We start from the raw sequence: 27,273 nt of genomic DNA on the forward strand, positions 1-27,273 counted from the left end.
CTATGACTCAAATTTTGTAAAGGAGCTGTGTTTTAAATATTGAGCATGTGAAAGGAACCAACGCTTCATGTGATTTAAGTTTGAAGCAACTCCATTATTCTCTGATGAGGAAGCATCCAGTTCTTCTGTCACCTCCATTTTATCACCTGAGATACTTGCTGCAAAAAACTGTACATTTTTTGTCATTTTTAAAACAATATTCAAATAATTTTCTGTCATGTTTTCACAAACATCATTTATCTAGATAGCACTTTATCAGTGTATCACTTAATGAGGAAAAAAAGCAATTTGAGAAGGGAATAGCAATATACGAAAAGGAAAAAAAATAATAATAAGAATAAGTATAAGAAACCTGCTCTAGAAATGAAATATGGATGTAGCTCTCCTAATGCAGTTCCAAGGACCCAAATAATAGCTTCTACTTGTACTTGAGGCAAAATGCTGCTGAGTGGAACCTGAACACCTTGAGAGGATAAAAAACAATGGAGGCCCAAACTCTGAACAATCCTTTTGAAGTCATGTAGGGCTTCTATTTAACTTTATTGTATCATCAACAGCACTTTTAAGATCCACCCGACGACACTGCATTGCTTTTATTGTGAAGAAAGGAATGTGGGGACCCAGATATAGAACAAAAGTGTGTAGCCCAGACCCTGATCAATTAATTACAAATACAACTTAACAAAACTTCAAAAACTTTGGTTTCCAAAAAAGAACATAATAAATGAAAATGCAAGAATATAATTATCTAAAGGGAAAAATAAAGAACAACACTTGTACTTTCACCATTTTATTGATTTAGCCACTGAAGAAGTATTATTTTTTTAATTAAATTAGCTATTGAGCTATTATTATAATAATAATAAATGATAATGGGGATAAAGTTGATTGAGCTCACCAAGACCAATGGAAGATGCAACACCAAGAGCTATCCACCACAGTCCAAACCTTGCATATTCAAGAAGCTCTTCAACATGCTACAAGAACACATGTATCACATATTCATCATTATATATTAATATGTAACATATAATCATGAAAACCAAGGAACTTACAACCTCATCGATAATTTGAAGGAACTTTGAGTACGATGAATCATAGGCAAAGAATTCGTTAACAAACAGAATACCTATTGAAGATCAATGTACAACTGATTTTGGGTTTTGGTTTGATTTTATGCTTTTCTTGGAAAACAACTAATAAAGATCAATAAATAGAGACCAAAAAATGGTATTTACTTGGTTTTATGGATGATCTCGTGATCAATAGAAGCTTTCATTTGAGAGAACTCATATACATCATTATTTCAAATAAAACTGCAGAAATATGTAGTTGTAATGGCCTAATGTAAGTAATAGGCAATAAGAAGTACCTTTCCATGAGGACCATCCACAGACAGAAACAAGAGTCCAGCTGCAACTGTGAGTGTGAAAAAAGCATAAGCCAGACAACATGTGTCAGAAGGTATACCAGTGATCTGCTTATATACTGAACAATAGCCACTATAAAAAGCTTCAATGTTTTGAAAGGTTGTGCTATTAATGTCATATTCTCGAGTTCTTGTTTATGCTTCTCACGCAGTCCTACAATTACAAACAAGAAAACCGATTAGCCAGGGAAACAAGGCATTCACTCACCATTACAAAAATATAAACCCAAAATTGGAAAAAAAATCCAAATGGTAAAATGAGAACTTCCATAATTAAGGCTGTGTTTGTTACATGAGACAAAAAAGATTACAATTTTATCCAATTGACATCAGTCCACTCAATGCACACTAGACACAGAGCAATGCCATTGTGTTGTGTCATGTCTTATGTATATAGACATAGACTATAGAGAGATGATAAAATTTTTCATAAGAAAAGAGTGAGGTGATCTTATTAGATCAATTATACACACACACACACACACACACACAGAGATACAGGAATAAACACAACCATGGTTCCATTGTGTTAGTTTGATATTATTACATTGTCATATTAGCTTCATGTAAACTCGAGTAACCTAGAGCAAGTTATCCAACAAACTCATTTCACATCTTCAATGACATTTAATCAATATTGTTTCGATTTACCAAATTAAGTAGGTAAAATTTTCTTAGTCTGAAAAAAGAAACAATACAAAACCTCAACGGAAATAGAGTAAGTAAAGAAGACTCAAAAAAACCCTTGCGAAAGTGCAACAGACAAAAGATATGAATCAAATAAAATAAGTCAATAAGGCGGAGAAAGGGATATAATATGTCCCTTGATTTTATAAGGTTAAGAAGAGAGCAAGAATGGTAGCAAGAATCAGCTTGTCACAAAGTTAAATCAATTAACCAATGAAAAAGGATAATAGTTTAATCTATTAGACAACCAGATCAAAAAAGTTGTGGATCTGGACAGATTGAGCCACCCTAGTTATGTCCATGGATTACAGCCAACAACATCAAATGTTAGAAGATCTGATTTAAACAATCCCGGCATTTCAAAAATCAAAAGAGGTACCTGAGATCGGCATCTCGAAAGCCTGAGAAGACAACAAGATTTATGAGTATGATTGAAGTTCTTCTGCACTCACATGCTAAAACGAAAATACATCTTTTGAATCAGTTTAAATTCTTGATAAAATCTCAAATCAGTGACAATCGGGATGAATACAAGGCCTAGAAAATCTGATAAACTCACTATTGAAACGGAGCAGGCTAAGATCAGTAACAACGCGAAAGCAGATCTTTGTTGTTGTTACGGGAAGAGGACTCTAGGAAGATATGAGATTCGCAGCATTCACTGATTGTGCGCTGTCTCTCTATGGATATGATTTGTGCTCGCTGTTGCTTGCTTTTCTTGGTCTCGAGTTAGATGTTAAATCAGACAATCCAGCCAACATTGGGACAAAAAATAAAAAGTGTAGAAAATCTTACATACATCTGGTTGGGATCGAAGATGGATTTAGTTATTTCTCCGTTTCTTTTTCCTTATTCTCTATACATTGTTCTTTTCTTTTCTCCCTTTTTCCATCTGAGAGTTTATTAAAATTTTAGGGCTTCTGCACTTGGAGTTTGATGAAATTTGTTAATCAGTCACACAAACACACCCTGATTTCTCCATTACCGAACAATCACCAACAATCATCTCCTCACAACCCCTTGACAACCTTCGAACGCCACCTCACACCCTCACCTGCAAATCGAAAAAAAAATAATAAGAAGGGTTGTGATCGAACCAGAGGAAGAAAAGGGGAAGAAAGAGGAAGAAAAGGCACATCTTTTCTTTTTTCTTTTCGCTCTCAAACTCTAGCTGTAAATAGGAAAGCACGAGAGATGTTGGGAGAATAGATGCAAGAGAGACAGAGATATCCATTTAGGTACGGTTGAGAGGTGAGAACATATAATCATTTGAAGAAGAAGGAATTTGGATGGGTGAGGGTGGGGATAAGGAAAACCTGTTTCCTGTGAGATCCAGCGCACAAAAGCCCTAGTTCTTCCAATCTTGGGATGGCGTGTATTTAATGTCTCAGAGGGAGAAAATGGTAGATAAAAGAGGATAGTTAACATTGTTGACCACTATATCGCTGCCAAACACCAAAAATACGAAAAAGAGGAAGAGTTATAGCCGCATAATGAGGTCTAGGGTTTACAGAGAAAAGGAGAAGCAGAGAGTGAAGGTTTTCAGTTGATGGAGAGGATGAATTCGTTATTCCTTCCCGAACAGCAACAAATTGATCATAGAACGAAACCTACAAATGAGGTCTAGGGTTTACATGGAAACCCTAAAAGATGGAAGAAAAGCGGGGTTTTTAATTTTTTAGGATTTCATTTCCCCTGTTATTAAAGGATGGAACGCGCGTTCCATTAAAATTTATAAAGCGACATCCTTAGATGACACACATGTACCCTCCGTGTTTTTTTTTTTTTTTTTTTTTTTTTTTTTTTTATTTTTTTAGTTTAGACACTAATTTAAGGGCACACAATAATGCATGACCTAAATCCTTAAATTTTTTGAAGAGATGACTCTTTTTTAATGTCACTCTCTTTTGCGTAACATAAATCAATGAGTGTCGTGGTTTGCGCGTCGTAAAAGGCTGTTTTTCTAGTAGTGTTCCTTCCCTTTTCTTGATCCTGGTAAATATCAAAATGCAACCGAGTCACATTGTGTATTAAGAATCATCAACTGGGAACTTAACAGAGTTAGATAGTCGACTTACCTGAAGCACAGTCAAACTTTTTGATTTTTCTTTCTTTCACGTAGCTAGGGCAGCTTCGCTTCCAATGTGCCTTTCTTTTTGCAATAGAAACATATGGATTCTTTTGTAATGGTACATGGGACTATCTCAGACTTAGCCTTTCTCTTTACCATTTGGTCAAGCGAGTTGACTATGGCTGATCCCTTTCCATTTGGAAGAGAAAGCTTTTCCAGATTTCCAATGTTACAATTTTCAATGTCCATAGAAGTTTGGGAAGTTAATCTTCTAATCAAATTTGCTTTACTAGTAATCCAAATCATTGCTGATTTAGAAGCACCAAGAAAATAGATAAGATCATTAAGGGTCATGTCATAGTCTATTCCTTAGTAATCCCAAAAGAACTCACTATGTAACATTGAAAGTGATTGAACATCCAACTTTCTCAAGACTTTGACACCCAAATCTCCCGGCTTGTCAATATGTGACTTCATCTCCAAGATGTGATCACACATTGACCTTGCTTGCCAATAGGGCTTGAGTGACCTTGAACTATTCAAGAACTTGTGGGTTAGGAAGAATTAATTGGAGGAGGTGGAGGAACTGAAGAATGATTTCCATGAGCCAAACTTAGGATGTCATCTTCATTAGGAAAGCTTGTTCCAAAGGATTTGGGAATGATCATATATGTCTAAACCAAACATCTAATGGGAGAAATTCAAGTTTGTTGATTTAAGTCCTTAATATAACACCCAATATGAAATATTAAGGCTAGGACCCAATACAATCTTTTATAACTTGGAAGAGGGATGCCATAATCCAAGCTATAAAATATTTGAAGGTAGGAGAATGACGATTCACCAATTTCCACCATGAAAAAAGAAATAATTTATTAGGTTTTAATTGGATTCGAAACTCCAAGATCTTTTGAGATTCATTGAACTTTTCAATGCCATGTTTTAATCTCGATTGTGCCCTCTCAAGTTTTGTGATTGGGATGTAGAGGATCACAATACAAAGGTGTGAATAACCATGCAAATATACTTGGTACCCTTAATATTTACCCCTTAATCGATATGACGAATAACCACACACACTCCACTGATACTATGATAAAAATTAAGTTACCCTTTGCCTACCTTGTTAAATCAAGCTAGTGTGCCGGTTACCCACACGCGCTCGACTAACTAACTTAAGCAAAGTACAAAGTGTAATTTCATGGGTTAGCACCAAATTCACATTTTCCTAATTAACTAAGATTGGGAATTCATAAGTGTTTAGTTACTTAGTATTTATCATTAATACTTTTAATGAAGGGAGAATTTTATTCCTTTTCCTACCTGTTCGGCTAACGACCCTCCACCAGTCAAGGAAGCGTGGGTAAGAGTGGATACCCACTAAACTGCAATTTTATAGGTACTAACGGTAAGACTGACTTGCTCTTATATATATATATATATATATATATATATATATATATATATATACATATATATATATATATACATATATATACATATATATATATATATATATATATATATATATATATATATATATAGTATAAGGGTTGAGTTTTAACTCTTAAAATTCTAAAGGCTTAACTTGGAATTAAAGTATTCATGAGGGAAACTGTACAAATTACAAAACTTGAGGGAAAGTTTTGAACAATTCAAAAACTATTCAATTCCATAACTTATGAGTTTAAAGTAGTTTTAATTAGAAAAAAAAAAAAAGAAACTCTCCACGTTCCATAACTTAAGGACAAGTTATGGAAGACTTTAAACCATTAAAAGAATCTGACTCTTCCTTATTCATAACTTATGGAAATCTTTATGAGTTTTAAAAATCTTAAATGTGACTTTTCATTTAACTTTAGGACAAGTTACAAAAACACATTTTATGATCAACTCTTAGATTAATTTGGATTGAAAATAAATTATCACATAACTTTTGTATTATTCTAAGCAACTCATAACAACAAGATAATTCAAATCAAACTTTTTCATGAAACTAGCCTAACCATTAAACTAATACAAAACATGAATCTATTGAAAATTATCTTTGAAATTGGATTAGCATGAACATTACCACATCAAAAATAGGTTTATAAGTTCAAAAACAGCTTAGGGTAATGTTCCTAGTTCAATTCCATCCAAAATAGTTTAAGATATGTTGTCTGGCGTCCAACTTGTCGAGTGCATAAACCAACTCGACGAGTTGGATGACCATACTCTTGGACTCATCGAGTCCCTTCATGGACTCGGCAAGTCTGCTATGCAGACAGCAACAAACTTCAAATTTTCAGCTACTTTAGCAAGTATAACAATAAAACAAGCGTAGGCTCAGATACCAATGTTGGGTTTTGAGCATTATAACACACCTAAGTGTACATGAAACCCTAAATACCTTGGATCTATGTTTTCTCTATTATACATGCAAATATGAACATTCCAATGTATTATCCTAGGTAGCATAGAAAACATTAATTCATATGGAATAATATAAGTTCGAAGACATACTTTTTGATGTAGCTTGATCCCATGGATATTAAGAGCCTAGTGCCCCAAGTGTGACACCTCAAATGACTCACACAACTCCAAATACACTTAGAATAAGTTGAGAGAAATGAGACACTTCATCAAATCAGCTAACCATCACCATTCCTTCATAGTGGCCGATTTTTGGGAAGAATAAGATGCTTATATAGTGTGTCACAATTAGGGTTACACCATGTAAACCCTAATTGTCATGGCCTTTCATTTCCATGATCAATGGGTACAAAAATACCTACGGCATCCATGGAGCATCCTATAGGTTCTATCCCAACTTGATAATCCATGGAGCATTAGCCCACTATACAAGTATGGGTGATTTACACAATCAACCCATATATTTAATTAGTCACCTTTCGATCACTTAATTAATTCTTGATCAATACTAATTAAATAATCATATTAATATATTAGAACTTTTAATAAATTAATAAACCTTATGTGTTATTTCTCTAATTTTAGCATATCCAAATGCATGATGCCATGCAACCCAAATGGACCATGCCAATCAGGTCAAGTACATACCAAACATAGTTATGGATTTAGACACTATCCAAGACATAATGCATTCAAATCATAGAACTAGCCTCCTAGGGCCCCTTTTATATGTAAAGTTGCAAAAATTATGTTAATGCATTGGCAATTTACCTCAAAAGGCCTTAAAATGGAGTCTTCAAGATGTATGGGATCTTATGGCAGTAAATTTGGTATCTTTATACCATGAGAGCTCCCTCTGATCCTGATTTGAAACTATTTCTCCATATAATGCCCCAAACCCAAAGGTGACTTAAAATTTCCCCAAAATGACAAGATTCAAGCCCTAAGGAGGATCTATCAAATGGAAAACCAAGGTTGAAGCTTTTTACCTTAAATGAACTAGAAATGGAACACAACCTCTAGATCTACTAGCTTCAAATCGATCTCTCATGCTCCTTCCTGCTTCTCAAGCTTCACAACCACCAAGAATGCACAAAAATAGCTTAATAACACTCAAATAATGCTAGGGTTTTGGTTTAGGGCGTTCTGGAAGTAAGAGGGATGATGGAGGCTGGTTGGGGAGAAGATAAATTATTTATATAGGGTGCAAACCCTAAATTTTAGGGTTTCATCCGGACAACTCCTACTCGTCGAGTCGGTTACCCAACTCGTCGAGTAGGTCCCTTAAACTCTTGATGGATATCGAGTCTACTCGACGAGTTGGTCCTCCAACTCGCTGAGTGCCAAGGCAAAACTTGAAATTACTAGAATTTAAATACGTACTAGGAACCGGGTGTTACAAAAGCATATCATAAAACATGTATGGGAATTTTGGAAAAACTTACTTGAGGTTGGTTGATTGCATGGACCCCACCCTTTTTCATTTATTAGACAACATTATTTATAAACATTTTTTTTTGAAAATTCCCCAAATCCACAGTTTGAGTTCAGACACACCTGAGAGTATGCCCGAATCCATCAAACCAAGGCAATGATACCAACTTGAAACGTTCCAAAAATTAAGACTAAAATTTTCAATTTTAAAAATAATGAAACCATGAGCCAACACAATATCAAGAAAACCATAGAAAATTAGAGTATATAAAATAACATCCGAAAGCATCAGAGTCATGTAAATTGCGGAACAATGTGGTGTGTGCATTGCCACCATCCCGAGCTCCTTCTTTCAAACCAAAACTAGTTGAAAAATAAACCAAAAACTATAAGCACAAAGCTTAGTGAATTCCCCAAAATACCACATACCATACATATCAAACATATAATGGGCCCTGCCCGCTATCAGGTCTAGCTCAGAACAGACCTGTCGGTCATTGGGCTCCACCTGGCTTCGGGTCCCGCCCAGTATATGTCACACCCCGCTAAAGCGGAAACGCAAGGTATGACAGCGATAACGGTTTCAATGCAAAGGATAAAGATACATCACCATAGCAATATTTAAAAGTTTACAACCCATAACTTCAAAAGAAACAAAATACAAGTTTTTCAAAATAACATTGTTCAAAATATAGCTTCATAATAGCTTCAACACGATGCAGCATGCTCTATGATGATGAATCTTTACATCCACTTACTAATTACTTCCTGAAAAAGCATGTAAAACGAGCGTCAACTATGAAAATAGTTGGTGAGTATCACAAGTTTATAAAAATCAAGCGTACAATAAGGCTTTTCGTAAATACAAGTACATTCCTTCAATGATAAACAAGTTGATTGCTATTAATGAATACAAGTTTATTGCTATAACGAGAAACGAGTTTGTATGTGTATGAGCAAACAATGAGTCTCAACCAAACCTATGACTGAATCCCTATCGAGATCTATGCTTATCGTTCCATAGATGAATATGGTATCATGCACTCCATCGATTCGGGCGAGTGAGCAGTTGCCAATTCCTAATAGCGCTATCCATAACGACCATTGGCTCAAAGAGTTAATGGTTAGAGATAAGGGAAGGGCCTTAGTACGATAAGTTCTCATGTTCCGTGTTGCATAGACATACATAAAGAAACATAGCAATACAATAGCAATCATGTTTGATACAATTCAATTTAAATACAACATGCAAACAGTAGTTTTTCTGGACATGCTTTTCCACCCCAAAACATAAAAACCAAAAATAGGGGAGTGCGTGAATACTCACGATGTTTTGTGTAGACACAAGCGGTACTTCGGGATGCACCAACGTCTTACTACCGGGATCCTACGACATCAAACACACGCACTAGTGAGTTTCCATGTCGATATCTAATGCTAATATACTAAACTCTACATATAGGGAAATGCCAATTTATGTTTTAGTATTGGATTTTATATCAATTAGTTACACTTTTTCTGAAGTAATGAAATTCTATATATCGGGCGATTAATTACAACCTTGGAACATAAACTTTCCAAATTTTTAAGTTCTTATTACAACATAAATTCACGAAAATAGCATTCGAGGGATAAAAATTCTCAAACTTTTTATTTAACTGTTATTACACAATACTAAGCTGGGAAAATTATAAAAATGGATTTCCAAGCTGTTTAATTATATTTTATGATTTTTGAGCATTTATTTCAATAAAAACTGAAATAAATAGAAAACAGTTTCCAAAATTACCCAAACTTTTTATTTAATTGTTATTATACATAAATAGGCTGGGAAAAATATAAAAGATATTTTTCAGTGGGTATTTCTATTTTTCCTTGCTTTATTCCTTTAAATAGTCATTAATTAAAGAAATAATATTAAACAGTTAAAATAAATCACCATAAATTTTTGTAACATCATTTACAGTAGAAATATCCTGGGAAAAATATCAAAAGTGGTTTTCATAATGTATGAACTGGTTTTGGGTATTTATGTATATTTAAGTGTATTTTAGTGCAATTAACTTTAGAAAATAAGAGAAAAATAGTTTACAGTAGAGAAAAATATTCAAAATTTTTGTGTAACCTCCTACTCTATAATATTATATCCTGGTAAATTTTCATGAATTTTGGATAATCAGAACTATTTCTCCCATTTTTAGACCATTATAATTACCAAAAATTGGGAAAACAGTAAAACCTGATGGAAAATCTTGAAATTATTTTCTGGAGTCACCCATCGCAGGTAAGGTATGCGAAAATTGTTAGATACAATTTTCACATCCTATAAAGTGGTTTTGTAATTTATCATGTCCTAAATAAAAGAAAATTAGAAATCATATGAAACAGTAACAACAATTGCTGAAATTCGGTGAGGGGTCATTATTCCCCATAAGGATCATCCATGAATTTATTTAGGATTTATTGACTGCTGGAAGTATTTTATATGATTTATGCCCTTGGTTTTAGCAATAATTCTAATAAATCAAAGAAATAACAAAAGCTCTTGAAATTTTCCAGATTATCTCATGCATGCAAGGGCTTTCAAAAGGAAAAATGTAAAAAAATGTATTCAGAAGAGAAATGAGGGTAATGATTCCAAACAATTTAAGAAAAGTTGCATGCAATAATGCATGAAGTGTAAATGTGGCTGAAGTTCATGAATTTGTGTAGCCCATTCAATGAGGTTTTAAGCCACGAAATTTCAACCATAATTCACTAGATATGTTAAGTTTCTAAGGTATTTTTCCTCAGATTTATGGTTGGGTTTAAGGCCATTGTTTAAGCAAGATAAAAATAGTGATCACAGAAAAAGAGCTGTATGGGCAACCTTTTTGTAAAATCTGCTAAAAATCGGATATTTAATATTTTACAGTGAGACCAGTTGGGTTTGAAAGTTAACTCGTGGAACTAACCAATACAAAAATAATATCATGATTTGGTTAAGAAATGACTGAGTTATGACTGTTCAAAGTCGAACAAAGTAATCTGGCAGATTGCATGTTTGCTTGTGTGCATTATTAGGGTATTTCAACAAGAACATCATGCATGTCTTTGGTAAGGCCCGATTTCTAACACATGCATGGAATGAATGAGCATCCAAGATGTAGTAGAAATGGTTTAAATGATTTTGTTCATGCATGAACACAAAAGAAATGGAGAAGAACATGAAATATTAGGTTTTGATGTCACATGATCATATGTGCATCTTTTCCACTCCTTGCATGGGTTTGATCCCGGATTTTCACCATCTCTAACACATGCATTGTGTTATGGTGAGAATATACAAACCACAAGGGGAGAATAATGATTTATAGCCATGGAAAGGCATAGAATCCCAAAAGTAAAGAAGACTAAGAAGAAAAAGAGGTTTAACCATGAAACTATGGAAGAAGATGTTGTTGTTTACCTTGGTTTTGACCTTGAGAGAAGTAAGAACACTTCAAGGGCTTCACAATCTCGAAATTTTGCAGAGAAATGAGAGGATTTTCGTGAGTTTAGAGAGAGGGAAGAAGAGAGTGAAGTGTGTGAAGAGAGTGAAGTGAGAGAGTGAAGAGGGAAGAGGTGGAGTAAGGGTTTAAGCATAATGATTGTGTTTTGGGGAAGAGAGAGGGCATGGGGAGAGGTGATGGCCGGTTTTTGCATGCATTTTGGCCTCCTCTCTCCTAAATTTTAAACTTTATAAACTTCCCTCCTATATTTTATATAAAAACATTCATTTTTATAAAATGTTTATTAAGCAATTTGATTTATTTAAAAATCTTGTTTTCAACAAATAATTTATGATTAATACTTGTAATTTATATTTCTAGTTCATTGGTATAATCCATAATTTGATTAATAAAATTTGATATTAGGAAGCTTATAGCCAAATTTTATAAAGTTTTTAATCTTTATAATTTATAACTTTGGATTTTTGGCTCTTTAGGGTTTTTGGAATATTGTTTGATATTCAACAACATGTTGAAGTATAATTAGAATGTTTTAACTTATTTTTAGAGTTTTATACCCTATTTCAATTATAACAAAGCTTGAAGCTTTATTCTAATTATAGTATTGGCATTTCCTATTGTAGCTAAGCAACTTACTAGAATTGTAAGTATCAAGTATATTAGTCCTAGACCTTAGTTGGATCCTAGTTTATGCAAGATTTTTGACCTAATTTATACTACTAGGTCATGGCATGTTGTGCATGAATGGTTATTATAAAGATGCATGAGTCAAAGAATAACCTGAATTGGCAGTTGTCACAGTATACATACTACATACAAATACACCAATAAAAATTACAAAGATAAATAGCATATACTGTAATCATCGGGCTCCATCCGACGCTAGGCCCTGCTCGATAGACGTATAAACACATACCACATACAAGAGAACTCATACAACTAGCATCCTAAACATAGTACACCATGGGTCGGCAGTGGTTCCTTTGACACACCAAACACAGTGAGGAAACTCACCTCTAGGTCTGCTGATCTAGAAAATCCCCACACTACGATCATTAAATAAAATCCAATAAATAATTGGATCCTAACCCATAATAAATAATATAGACTAGTTGTCTAGTACCAAGGGTAAAATTCCATTTTACCCGTTTGATATTTCTCCCAAAACTAGGGCCCGACCCAAATGCCCAAAAAGTCAAGTATCCTAAATGGCATCCCAAGGCCCAATATGGCCCAACTTCCTAATTGTGCCCCAAAACAATCATGTACCTAATCCCATGAAGGTTCATGATGTATCATGACCCAAAGTAAAAAATCCAATGGCCCAACAAGGCCTAAACCCTAAAATCCCAAAATATGGCTAAAACCCGATGAGGTCAACCCAAAAGTCAAATAGCTGAGTACGTTGGGCGTACTCAGACAGACGCTTGGCGTACTCCTTACAGGGCCGGTACACCCAACATACAAGTTGGGCACGTCCTTCGTACTTGGCAGACAGCCAACCTATCTGAGTAAGCACTTATTCAGTTAATCCAACATGCCAAACTCTCAGATATGATTCTAGAAGGTGACTTAACACGTAAATTTGGCAACTTTACACCCATGCTTGACTTAGTAAGACCCAAAACTCAAAAGGAACCACAACAAAGAACCTAACTCCTACATGGACCGATATTGCTCATAAAGGTTGCATTTTTATGGATAATGGACCCCATTTGTGTTAAGATCTAATCCCAATGGCTTCTTGCATTGACCATAAACTCAACTTTAGCTGAAAACACCCAAGAATGCATAAGTAGTAACCTAAGTTCGATATAGCATAAAGAAACTCCCAAGAAAACAACCAAGAAAACACCTCAAATGACCTGCTAAGATGAAGATGAACTGGGATTTACAAGCTCAAGAAACTCCCAAGCAACCTCCAAGAGTTCTTCTTCCTGTACTTCACTAAAACACCACCAAAACCCACTTTCATGCTCAAAAATCACAAATGATACATAAGGTTTCGTTTATAGGGTATATAGTGATGGAGGCTGATCAATAGAATATCAAAGGGTGGTATAAGTTGCTTAAATAGGGTGAAAAATCTAATTTTTACAGTTTGCCCCTACCTTACATACATCATGTGTAAATCCACGTATGCCCTGTGTACATGGGTGAATCATGCGTCCAAGAAACAGCCAGTATGCTAAGCATAATCATAGAGTATGACTTGTATACTAGCTAGGGACCAAAAAATAAATATTTTGCATTATGGGGCTAAAAGGGAAAAAACGGAAATTACGAATGTAACATTGAACTTGCTAAAAACACTTACTAGGCTCTCCAAGGTTCCTAACCTCCTCTGTCCACCAGTTGCTAAAGAACTCCTACTCTTATCAGCGAACTACTTCATAAATATAATCATATGCCACAAATTTTAGATAATCCCTCAAGTAACAGACTCAACCCTACAACGGTTAGACTCAAACAACAATTGCTCAATAGAGTTTAATCCATCACTCTGAGATTATTTAACCTTTAAAACATTTGACTTAACACATTCACTTAATAGTTAACACATATCACTAAGAGTTACATGAATCATAAAGAAAGCAGCCTTCATGTTGTAACACACCAAGCTATAGAACAAACAAAGAACCTCCAAAGCTCACTTACTACAACCCATGCTAGGAAATGTTCGTGTTTTGCTGAAAATTAGTTTCGAATAACTCATAATATTAGCAAGGGAAGACTTGAAACTTTCAAACATAATAATGCTTACAACTCACCAAGGATCTTCTTGCAAGTAATGGAAAGACAAAAAACCACAACCATTCAAGGAAAAAGGAACAACACTCTTTGATGAACTTTAGGTCCTCTAGGGGATACTCAGATGTTGAAGAAGATGGATGAAATTTGAGACACCAAAAATTTATCAACTTGATAAGAATGTTAGTTCCTTTTTTTAACTCTTAAGCTTACAATCAAATATCCAAGTATTTGATCTAAGAGAGCATAAGAAAAAGTAAGAACTCCTTAAGCTTAGCAATAACATTTCAAGAGAGGATATATATATATATATATATATATATATATATATATATATATATATATATATATATATATATATATATGTCACACCCCGAAAAACGAAGGCGGATGCACTTCCGGGGTTGACTCCACGTTGAGTATCAAATCCAATGCACATAGTAAGTAAAGTAAAGCAACCAAAACGTTACATAAGAAAGTTTTACAGTTGTTTCAAAAGTAAAGTTTGTACAGTTGTGATACATAATATATATAAACAAAAAGAAACGGATCTTCATGTACACCGTCTTCAAGCAAAAAGGATCTTTGGGTACCTGTTCTAACGCTGACCTGAGAACACAAGCGGTTTGAAAATCAGCAAAAAGCTGGTGAGTTCATAAGCAGTTTTTGTTTGTGAAAATATTTCAAGTCTCCTTTCTGTTTCTGAAATGTTATGTATACCAAGAAAATCCCATATTTTCTTGATGTTGATTGTTGTTTCACAAATGTAAGGTATAGTAATTTGTACACTGAAAACATGTCTACTCATATGAAAATATATAGTTGATTATCTGACTTGTTAACTGTACTGTTTGCTTATCATGTGTTACCAGGAAAGTCCCATACTTTCCTTATTGTTTGTTACTAATTGTAAAAGATGTAATGTTATTCAGTTTGTTACTCTTTCTAGTTATGTAAGTGTTACCCAGAAAAGCCCCATGCTTTCCTACATGTTGATTTCTAATGTAAACGATGTTAAAGACGTAAAAGATGTAATTGTGATTAGGTTCCACGTTTTCCCCAGGAAAGTCCCGTACTTTCCTGAATGTTAGTTACAGTATGTGAAAGATGTAAAAGATGTAAATGATATAAAAAGTGGTTCATTATTACTATAAGTAAATCTCTGTTATCCTAATTGCGAGTTCCATAACCATACAATAGACTAAAACCTGTGGCAATAAGTAGTCCACATACTAATGACTGTCGTCACCCTTGAACCATTTCGGTTCGGCTGTAGCTAGCAGCCAGGTATGGGGTAGTGAGCCCCATATAGATCTATACACTCAAGTCACGCTCTCTAAATACCAGAGATTCTGGTTATGGGTGTAGTCCTCCACTCGCGTATCTCGGTGGAGTGTTCTCCGAGGACGTGTCTCCAATCATACAAGATTAACAAATTTACTAGTAATAATATAATAGTCCTCCACTCACGTATATATGTGGAGTGTTACCGAGGACAAAACAGTGTACAAATATTATTCAAACGTTTAATGTTATGCTTTTAACTGATAAAATATGGGAATCCATTTTTGAAATATATGTAAAACATAACAGTTTAAAGACCTATTTCACAAATATATGTTACGTGATCTGCATGTTCAATTGGTTATCAGTTATGGTAATCAATAATAAAAGCATATGAAATATGAAACACACATTTGAAAACATGTTTTGAGTACAAGAATTCCCTTGTACTTTTCTTGTATTCCCCCCTGAAAACAGTGAAAACAGTGAAAAAGGGTAGAGGTATGAACTTACCGGACTCGGAAACGTGTCGGTTTTGAATACTAGACGTTGGTTCGGGGTTTGATTACTCACGATGTCCCTATGTAAAATGAAATAATGTCCATATATATACAATTAGGGATACATTCACTAATCATATGGAACATTACACTCCAATGAGGTTAAACACCTCAAAACGAGCGTTTGGAGTAACCCGGGTGACATCTTCGGACATGTAATGGCACTAGGGACTTGAGACTTGAGTTTTCTCCCCAAGAGTAAACATTTTTAAAGAGTTTACAGCCATTGAACACACACATACATGAGTTTACGGCCGTAAACTCATGCGGGTGTGGTTTTGAGTGCTTAAATGGCTTAAATCGACATGGGGATTGTTGGAATGGATTTCTAAAATGCCTTGGAATGAATTAAATGTAAGTATACCACAAAGAAGGGAGTTTATGGCCAACACCTTGGAGTTTACGGCCGTAAACTACCCATGGTCAAAAGAAATTAGTTTTTGATGCTAAGAACAATCACATGTGATTTCTAGGAATTTATCCAAGCCTTTGGGGTGGTTTAATGCATCATTTGACAAAGTTTTATGACTTTACGGCCAAGGGTATGTTCCTAGGCTGTAAAATCCTATAAATGATATTTTTGATGTGTTTCAAACCCTTAAACTATTTTTAGATGCATCTAGATTTAACCACAAGGCCATTGGTTGAGTTTCAAGGCATTTGGACATGTTTTAAGGCACTAAATCCCCATTTATGTGGAGTTTACGGCCCAAGAATGTGTCTTGGCCGTAAACTCACTTTTGTCCCCCATATTTCATGTTTAAAGTGTTTAAATGCTAAAACAAATATCTCACAACTCATATCTAAGTCCCAACTATGATTTGGAAGGGTTATTTGGCTCAAAAACCCCTTGAATATGAGTTTACGGCCCAAGAATATGTCTTGGCCATAAACTCACTTTTGTCCCTCAAAATCCATGTTTTACATGTTATAATTCCTTTCCATTAAGCCATTAAGTCATATCTAATGTCGAACATTGCTTAGGAAGGGTTTTTAGGGCTTAAAAACCCCATTTTTAGGAGTTTACGGCCCAAGCTAGTTCCTTAGCTGTAAACTCATGTTCTTGGTCCCAAAACACAAATTAAACATCAATTTGAAGGCTAAAGAGGTTGAATAACAAGTTAGGGGTGTTACCTGTTTGATTTCAAGCCTTAAATCTTTGTTTTGGACCTTGATTTTTGGATGAGGAGAGAGGTTGTGAGAGTTAAATGAGAAATTGACCAAAGGATTCAAATGGAGGCTTAAACGCGTTTATATAGTGTTTAAGTTTTGGACACGGTGGAATTCTACCCGATACCGTCGTTAGACGAGGCTTTTGGTCGTACCCGATTAAGTTACCGTAACCCGATACGGTTATTTCTAGAAATATTCCGATCACCTAGGTTAGGTGTTAAAATGATTTCTATATGTATTAAGACACCCATTAAGTCATTTTAAATATGTACAAGTTTATGACTTAATTAAACGGAAGATCGGAAATCGAATTTGGAAACGAAGATTGGTTGCGTGAATTGTACTACGAAAGAGTTACAAGAAATGATACGGAAATTTTCGGGTTGTTACAATATATATATATATATATATATATATATATATATATATATATATATATATATATATATATATATATATATATATATATATATATAGGGTTACGGTTTTGCATGCATAAATGGAAGAACAAAATGCAATCAATTAGTCTTAAGTGATAAAGTAAATTCCATAAGCATTAGTACTTTAAGACAACTACATCCCTATGTCGTCAACATATCTTTCTTAGGGTGATCACTTTGCATTAAACAAAGGAAAAATCCATGACCTTCACTAGTCTTCACTAGTTTCAACCATGCTCTTTAAAAGAAGACAAAATGTTTAAATTTTATAAACTCTAAGTTTCAAAAATATAAACTTTGTCTTTAGGTAAAAGACAAAATACTCAACTGGTCCAAAATGTTGTACAAGAATTATTAATTCATTCCTTCTGAAATAATGTGTTACTTGTGTTGTAAAATAATCATTTCGATGAAATAAATATTTTCCAATTTATTATAAGAGTTAATGAATATGTATTAAAAAAAATTTCTAATAAATATTCAATTATATCAAGTTGTCATTAGTGTGACCCTTAGTATCATTTATTAATTAGCAATATCATTCTAATATGAATATTGAGGTTATTAATTCTTTCAGGAACTTTTACTCTCACTATCGGTTGCCTTATGCATGCAAATTATACACAATAATGAATCAAATAGATTGTCGAATAAAAGACTCTAGGCTATCACCAAAACCAAACGAGGAAGAGAAAACAAGGAGAAATCAATCATTCTAGGGCTATATGATGCTAACTGTATACAAATTTTAAAGCATACACTTAGAAATTACTTCTACCAATATATATTTCAAAATCCACCATAGCATCCGATCCTCCAAGGCTACAACGCATCACATATCAAGCCAATCCATTCAACCATCTGAAAATCCATTCTAACATGCAATTCCATAAGCTCAAACAATTATTCATATAAAGAAATCTCTCATATCAAGAAATCCTGAGCAGATCATTAGCCCTAATCTAACATGCAATTCTTGTAACATAAAATCATAACAAACATGTATGGGTATTCTGGGAATCACTTACTTGAGCTCGGCTGATTGAACGCACCATGTCGGTTTATGTTATTATAAAATCCTTAAATAAAACTTTTAGTTTATGAAAAATTTACCAAACCCTCTGTTTGAGTTCAGACACACCCAAGAGTATGCATGAATCCCTTAAACTAAAGCTCTGATACCAACTTGTAACATCCCAAAAATCATAAGGTAAAATTTTCATTTTTAATTCAACATATCAACACCATATGTCCTTAACAACCCTTTTAACAACATTTCATAATGAAAATAGTTATCATCGTACAATCCCAAAATCATAAGTCCAGAAAACATAGGTAGATGTGCCATGATCAAGTTGGACTCGTCCCTTTCAGACCAGATGTTCTTGAAACCATAACAATAAGAAAAACGTAACACCAAAGCTTAGTGAATTCCTCAAAATACCACATATCAAAACATAAAAGTGTCACAAGCTATCCCCATGACCTTTCATTGTAATGTTGGGGGCCAAATCCTGGTCTGACATAGAAGTGTCATGGGCTAACCCCATGGTCTTTCCATGCAATGCCGAGTGCCAAATCCTGGTCTTACATACAAGTGCCAGGGGCTAGAACCTGGTCTTTCATACAATTTCCAGGCGCCAGATCTTGGTCTTTCGTGCAAGTGTCATAGAGACAACTATCATTCTACATAACGAAGTAGTAGGTGGGCATTGGTGCCTTCGACCCATGGATATAGTAAGAAAGTCACCTCAATCTGAGATAACCAAGATACACACTTTCGTGGTACCGGAAGCCTCACATTGAACATGACCAATTACCCTTAATCAATAATTGAGATAAATTCCCAAAATCCAAGGCCCAAATAATGTTCTATCTTCATAAAGGGTAATACCATTTTACCATTTCCATAACTGGTCTAACACCTCATGGCCCAACTCCAAAAAGGTCAAAAAATAAATTTGTCAGGAGTATTACAAGAAACTTACACCCTTCATATAGCCCATCATAGCATAATGTACAACTTGTCACTGCTGATCAATGCATTACGTTGAGCATACTCCTATGTACTTCTAATGTAGTCATTAGAGGGCTAAACTCAATAATAATCTCTTAATGGTTAAAGAAAAAATGTCCATGTAACACTCTAAAAATTCAAGCCAATTTAAACTTTTCAAAAACAACCCAGTTTCGTTAAATTATTACAAAAAGATTTTCAATACAATTATTATTAGAGTCTTCCCATAACCATATCGTAAAACATAAAATGAGCAGCGGTACGATCACACCTTCGCCTTGCCATGGTCTCCTGAAGTAACTGAAAAACATTAAACAACAACTGTTAGCCCGAAACCTTAGTGAGATTCCCCCAAAATACCAACCACGTATACTACGCATAACATATCATAACCTAACAGAACATCCAGGAACTTCCGGTCTACTGTGTGACTGGTCCGCCGCACCGGCCCTTCAGTCCACCTGGTCCACCCTCCGAGTCTAGCAATATCCCTCGAGTCTGTAGTGTACTTGGTCCACCCGCACCGGGCCTTCAACCCACCTGGTCCACTCTCCGAGTCTACAGTATGACTGGTCAGCCCACATCAGGCCTTCAGTCGGCCTGGTCCACTCTCCGAGCCTCGCCACATCTGGTCCGCCCTCGTGGGGCCTACAGCCTATTCGGACCGCTCACTGGGCCTTCAGAATAACCGATTCGCCCTGGGTATGTTGGCCTACAGCACAAATCAGGACGCGCCTCAACCCAACCCCAGTCAACAACCATGTGCACATAAACATACAACCATATAACAATTCACATCCAATCAAACCGATCTAGCAGATCACATAACATAACATACTTTAAACAGGATACCGACCTAACCGGTCACTAGCATAGCATCATCCTATATACTAAGATACCGACCTTAACCAGGTCTCTAACATATACCATCCTAACTACCAGGATGGAAACATAGTAAAGAAACAACATAACAACGATACCCATATTACAATCCGATGAAGGGCTGGCCTTAGTGCCTTAGACCCTATCGATATCGTGAGGATAACTCACCTTGCAACTGCTGACTGAAAAGATAAGATCACGCTGCTCCAACCTCCGACACGAACTCCACCCCTGATAATGCTAAAAGACTGAACCCAATAAATACTAAAATTTGCCAAAATGCCCTTGGAAGTCAACTGGTCAACTCTTGGTCAAAGTCAAAGTCCTCAGTCAAAGTCAAACTTCATGACTGACCCTACTCGCCGATTCCCTCAACTCTGAAAATTCCCATCTCAACTCACTGAGTCATCCCTTGACTCACCGATTCTTAGCTTAACCAGAAAAAGCTAGGACCTCAAGTCCAGACTCGCCAAGTCCAAGAACAGACTCGCCGAGTCCAAGGCTATCTTCGATCAACTCACCGAGTTGTTCTTTCAACTCGTCGAGTACACCCTTGTGACTCGCCAAGTACCCGTAGACTTTAATCCATACAAAAGCTTTCCAGGCTATGCAGATGATCCAAAACATAGATCTACCCTTATACAACCCATCCATCAATTAAAGTGGAAAACTTTACGTGAATCCAAAGAGATCTAAGCATATAACACTCTAAGGTTAGGGTTTGGGACAAGATGGCATCACCAATCACTCAAGAACAGGGACTTCAATGCACTCTAGACCTTCTGCGTTCCAGATCTGAGGTGGCAACCCTGGATCTAACCTCCAAACTCGAAATATCACAAGCTATTCTTTCCAAATACTCCAAAATGATGAATCTAGATGAATAACAGTCCAAACAACGAAATAATACCTCAAAAGGAAGCTCTAACCAAAGAGAAATTCGAATCCTAGCAAAGCCCCTTGCTCCAAGCCTCCTAACTCTCCAAGATATGTTCCAAAATCGCTTCTCCAAGGTTCAAATGCTCTCAAATTACTCACAAACGCACATTAGGGTTTTCTGGACTTCAAGAGAGGGTAAAGAGGCTAGGGAGAGGGTATTATGTTCATTATATAGGGCTCAACCCCCGGGATTAGGGTTTTCTCCGTACAGCAGCAACTCGTTGAGTCCACCCATGAGACTCACTGAGTTGGTCACTTATCACTCGACCTGAATGCGACTCAACTCGCCGAGTCTAACCATGGACTCGCCGAGTTGCTCTTTCACATTTACACTTTGAACCCTAAGCTTGCACTCCTGAACTTAGGATGTTACAGTCCAAACTCAGCTCTAACCTCTAGATAAGGACACCAATCTAAGCGTGATTCAACGAAACCCATCAAGATGACTTATTTATGCACCCATAACCTCATAAATGCTAAGATCCAATATTCTAAGCTCCTAGAGTAGCTTATACTTACAAGAATGAATCTAGGGACCAAAATAAACCCAAAACATACCCTAGACTAGATCTAACATATAGATTCATCATGTTAGAAGATTTTTACCTCCTGGAAGTTGACGAAGATTAATAGAGCTTGGATCCACAATCTCCAAGCCAAGTAATACTTCCAACAAGACCTCCTTCTTTTCCATGGTACACCGAGATTACACGCAAAACCTCAAGAATCCTCAAATTAAGTCTAGGTTTTTTAATTTAGGGTTTAATATGATGGAGGTTGAAGGTAAGAGGGTTTGGAGTTTAGTTAAGGCCATTAACTAGGGTCCAAGACCCTAAACTTGGATTAACACTTGACCCCATTATGCCCATCATACTCCTAGTACGCCAACATACACAAAGGGCCATCCGCGACCCTCCTAGCTAATATACCCAACGTACTCCTATGTACGCCCAACACACTCGTATTAATCCAAAAACTATGAATCTTCTAAAGGCCATAACTTCTTCGTTCTACGTATAGTTTTCAACGATCCTTATATCAATGGAAAGGTAATGAGAGGTGATGGGTTTTGAGCATTACTATAACCTATGTTTTCATGGAAACCTAATTGCTTTGGATCTATGTTTTAATTAGTTAAACATGCAAACTGAATACCAAAGCAAAAACCCTAGGATCTAGTTCATACAATCGAAATTCATAGGGTTTAGAAGTTTACCTTACTTGTAATGTTGTAATGATAAGAACACCTTGTAGATCTTGACTCTTGAAAGCTTAATGCCTCAAATGTGGCACTTCTAATGGCTTACAAATACCATTTACAATACAATGAGAGGGGAGAGGATGCAATAGCACCAAATTTCAGCTAGGGTTCACAAAATGCAAGCATTGGCCAAAATTGCTTACGGTTGGGGTCTTTATATAGTTGAGGCTGATAGGGTTTGCTGGAGGAAACCCTAATTTCCTGCTTAAGGATTAAGCAGCCCATGGACTCCTCATCAAGAGGCATTCGACGAAAACTTATAGGGCCTCCCTAGAATTTTTGTCCACTCCTATGTAAGGACTCCAGTAGCCCAGTTTCACAACTATCAATGATTTGCAAAGCAACCCCTGTTCCTTTAATACATTCCTTTAATCCCAAAATTAATTCCAAATTAACTTATGATTAAATAACATGATTTTTAATTAATATATTATTCTCATAATACATTAATAGATCATTTATCAACCTCTCTCTCCAAAAGTCATCTTGTCATGGTGTAAGAGTAAAGGCAACCTAAAAGGACCATGCTACTATCAAATCAAGTACAAATCAATTATAGTTATGCGTTTAGACACCTAATCCAAAAAGTATCACACTTGGATAAGTCTAATAACTATAATTGCAAGTATGACTTCCAAATTTGACCATCAATCGTAGCTCTAAAAGCCGTTGTTGAACTCTGACCTAGTCAATTACAAGTCCTAAGATAAGGGATCATATAATCCTCCGTTCTGAAAGATGTCATGTGGAAAATGAGATGGAATATATTGATTCTCATTGTACAATAGTTTGTTTCCCAATTTCTGATTTGTATGAGAAGAAAATTAATTGAACACATCAATTCAGTCATGACCAGTCCCGACACATATGTCCACACAAAACCATCGAGGGGCCCAAAATAATAATTTTATGGCCTTGGGGTAAAAGGAACAAATAAACTTTCAAGAAGTAAAACATGAAAAAGTGAAACACAACGATAAACAATTGACAAAAGATAGTAAACAATACTTATAAATGAATCTCCATTATTTAATCATCAAATGTCAATTACATTTATATCGTTACAAGTTTCTATATGTCTATCTAATCACTAAAGCTAATACCATCCTTCAAACTAATGATCCTCGCATGGCTGAACGTGGTTAATCCTACTTAAACCCTTTGTGAGGGGATCTGCAGGATTCTCTTCTGAAGATACCCTTTTGACGATAAGGAGTCCTTTTTCTACCTAATATCAGATGAAATGCTATTTTCTGTCAATATGTCTGGGTCTTCCATGATCCCGTGCTTCCTTGGTGAAGGCAACCGCTACTTCATCATGGCAGAAAATCTTCATGGGATCCTTAATAGCTGGTACATTTCCAAGGTCTCCAATGATGTTCTACAGCCATATAGCCTCCTTTGACGCTTTGCTCATGGTTATATACTCTGAATCAGATGTTGAATCAACCACAATCTAATGCTTGGAACTTTTCTAAGTCACAACTCCTCCATTTAGGGTAAACGCCCAACCCAACTGAGAGCATAAGTTATCTCTGTCGGTTTGAAAGTTGGCATCATTGTACCCTGTAACTCTTAAGTCATCACTCCCACCAAGCACAAGGACCCAGTCCTTTGTCCTTCACAGATGCTTAAGAATGTTCTTAACCACTATCCAGTGAGCTTTACCTGGGTTCCCTTGATATCAATTGGCCATGCTCAAAGAAAAATCCACATCATGATGAGTACATGTCATACCAAACATGATCGATTCAATGGCGGAAGCATATGGAACTCGACAATTTCTACTATCTCAGCATCGGTACTCGGACTTTGAGATTTAGTCAGCTTGGTGTGTCTATGGATACGAAATTCTCCTTTCTTGGAATATTCCATGCTAAAACCCTTCAGTACTTTATGTAAATAAGTACTTTGACTAAGTCCAATTAGTCTTCTACTCCTATTTCTCTAAATCCTTATTCCCAGAATGTAAGTAGCCTCTCCTAGATACTTTATAGGGAAACACTTTCCAAGCTAGGACTTAACTTCCTGCATGGTTGGAACATCGTTTCCTATGAGCAGTATGTCATCAACATACAATACTAGAAAGAAAAAAATACTCCGACTAGATTTGACATATATACAGGACTTATCCTCACTCGTAGAGAAGAAAAACTCTCTAACCTTCTTATCAAAGCAAAGATTCCATCTACAAGAAGCTTGCTTCCATCCATACATTGATTTCTCAAGCTTAAACATTCTATTGAGGTACTTAGCATCCACAAAACCCTCTAGATGACTCATTTAAACATCTTCAGCCAACTTTCCATTAAGGAAAGCAGTTTTGACATCCATCTGTCATATTTGATAATCATGAAATGCAACTATGGCTAGCATAACTCTAATAGATTTAATCTTAGCCACCAATGAGAAGGTCTCATCATAGTTAACCCCTTGGTTTGAGTAAAGCCCTTCGCAACTAGCCATGCCTTGAACGTATGTACCTTCCCATCGATGTCGGTCTTCTTCTTGAAGATCCATTTGCACCCAACTGTGTTATGACTTGGTACATTGTCAACCAACTTCCAAACTTGATTGTCATACATGATATAGGTCTTGTTGTCCATTGCCTCTCTCCATTTAGCAGACTCAACGCCCACCATGGCCTAAGAGCTCATAGAAATTTACCAGTGTACTATCACTGATGAATGTATCACCATCAATAGTAATATGAAAACCATAAAACTCTGGTGTCATTCTAAATTGAGTAGAACGACTAAGAGCTAAGCACTCGTCAATTGGTTCAACAAGAATTTCTTTCTTGAGTTGAATGATAGTGTTAGACGTTCATTCATCTTTTGACTCTTGAAGTTCTTCAAGATCAATTATACTCCCACTGTCCTCTTTGCATATCATTTCCCTCTCGTGGAATACTCCCTTTCATACTACAAAGACCATGTTCTCACTAGGTCTGTAGAGCAAATATCCAAAGGGCTTATTTTGGTAGCCGATGAAAATACATCGCTCACTTCAAGGTTCATGTTTTTTGTTAGTCTTTCGTCTAATGAAAGCTTCACAACCACAAACCTTGATATATGCCTACAAGAGAACCCTCCCTGTCCACATCTCATGAGGTGTATTGCCAACGTTCTTTATTGGGACTAGATTAAGGATATGGGCGGCAGTCTCCAAGGCATACCCCCATAACGATATTGGTAGTGAGGCTTGCCACATCATGGAACGAACCATGTCCAACAAGATTTGGTTACGCCTCTCTGCCACATCATTAAGTTGTGGTGTCCTTGGAGGTGTCAATTGTGAAACAATTCCACATTCCTTGTGGTAGTCGTCGAACTCGATACTAAGATACTCACCATCCCTATCGGATTTGAGCATTTTGATCTTCCTGCCCAATTGATATTCGACTTCATATTTAAACTCTTTAAAATTTTCAAAGGTTTCTAAATTATGCTTGATTAAGTAAATATATCCATATCTGCTATAATCATTGGTAAAAGTCACATAAAATCGATTTGCATCCCTTGTGGTGGATTTGAAGTGCCCATACACATTGGTGTGTATGAAATCCAACAATTCTTCACCTCTTTCACAAGTATCAGTGAAAGGTGATTTAGTCATTTTTCTAAGAAAACAAGACTTGTATGTATCATCCGACCTTAGTTCAAATGATCCCAACACTCCATCCTTTTGGAGTTAGGAAATATGCTTCTTGTTGGCATGTCCAAGACGACAAGGCCACAAGCATGCTTTCTCTAAACCATTAGATACATCAATTGGCAACACATTATTTCCTAAATTGTCTACAACCATCATAGTATCATATACACAATCACAAGGCAATGCTTCAAAGTAAAATACATCATTATAATAAGAATTAATAGATCCATTCTCATTATTAAAATAATATCTAAAGCCTTGTATGTACCAACCATGAAAAGAAATAATATTTCTCGTCATTTCTGATGAGTAACAATAATTGTTCAAGTATAAGCACAACCCACTACTTAGCATTAAAGAATAAATGATGATCTTGGTAACATGTGACGATCTCCTATTTCCCATTATCAGGTTCATCTTCCCAAGCTCCACATTCTTACTTTCTCTTAGTCCCTTCAAGTCAAAGCAAATGTGAAAACCACATCCTGTATCAAGGACCTAAGAATTAGAATGGAATTAGTTTTTAGAAAAAATAGTGTAAATACATGCTGAGGTAGGCTTGATCTTTCCATCCTTAATGTACTCTAGGTACATAGGGCTGCTTCTCTTCCGAATCCCCTTGTTTTAGCAGAAGAAGCATGTTGCTTCCTTTGGGTCTGAGGTAGGGGAGCAGAACTTGATTTTCCTGTGAGTCCACTAGAAGACCATTCACGAGATATTACCTTCCATCTTTGTTTAGAGGGAGCTTTCCTCTTTTTCCCCTTCCCTTGTCCAATAGCCAT

At 35.8% G+C, this 27,273-nt stretch overlaps 1 pseudogene; it reads right to left on the reverse strand.

Moving 5' to 3' along the window:
- Positions 1-27,273, reverse strand: LOC145010654 (vacuole membrane protein KMS1-like; annotated as a pseudogene).

Source organism: Lactuca saligna, chromosome 8, assembly GCF_052625555.1.
Source record: "Lactuca saligna cultivar CGN05327 chromosome 8, ASM5262555v1, whole genome shotgun sequence".
Taxonomy (NCBI): Eukaryota; Viridiplantae; Streptophyta; class Magnoliopsida; order Asterales; family Asteraceae; genus Lactuca; species Lactuca saligna.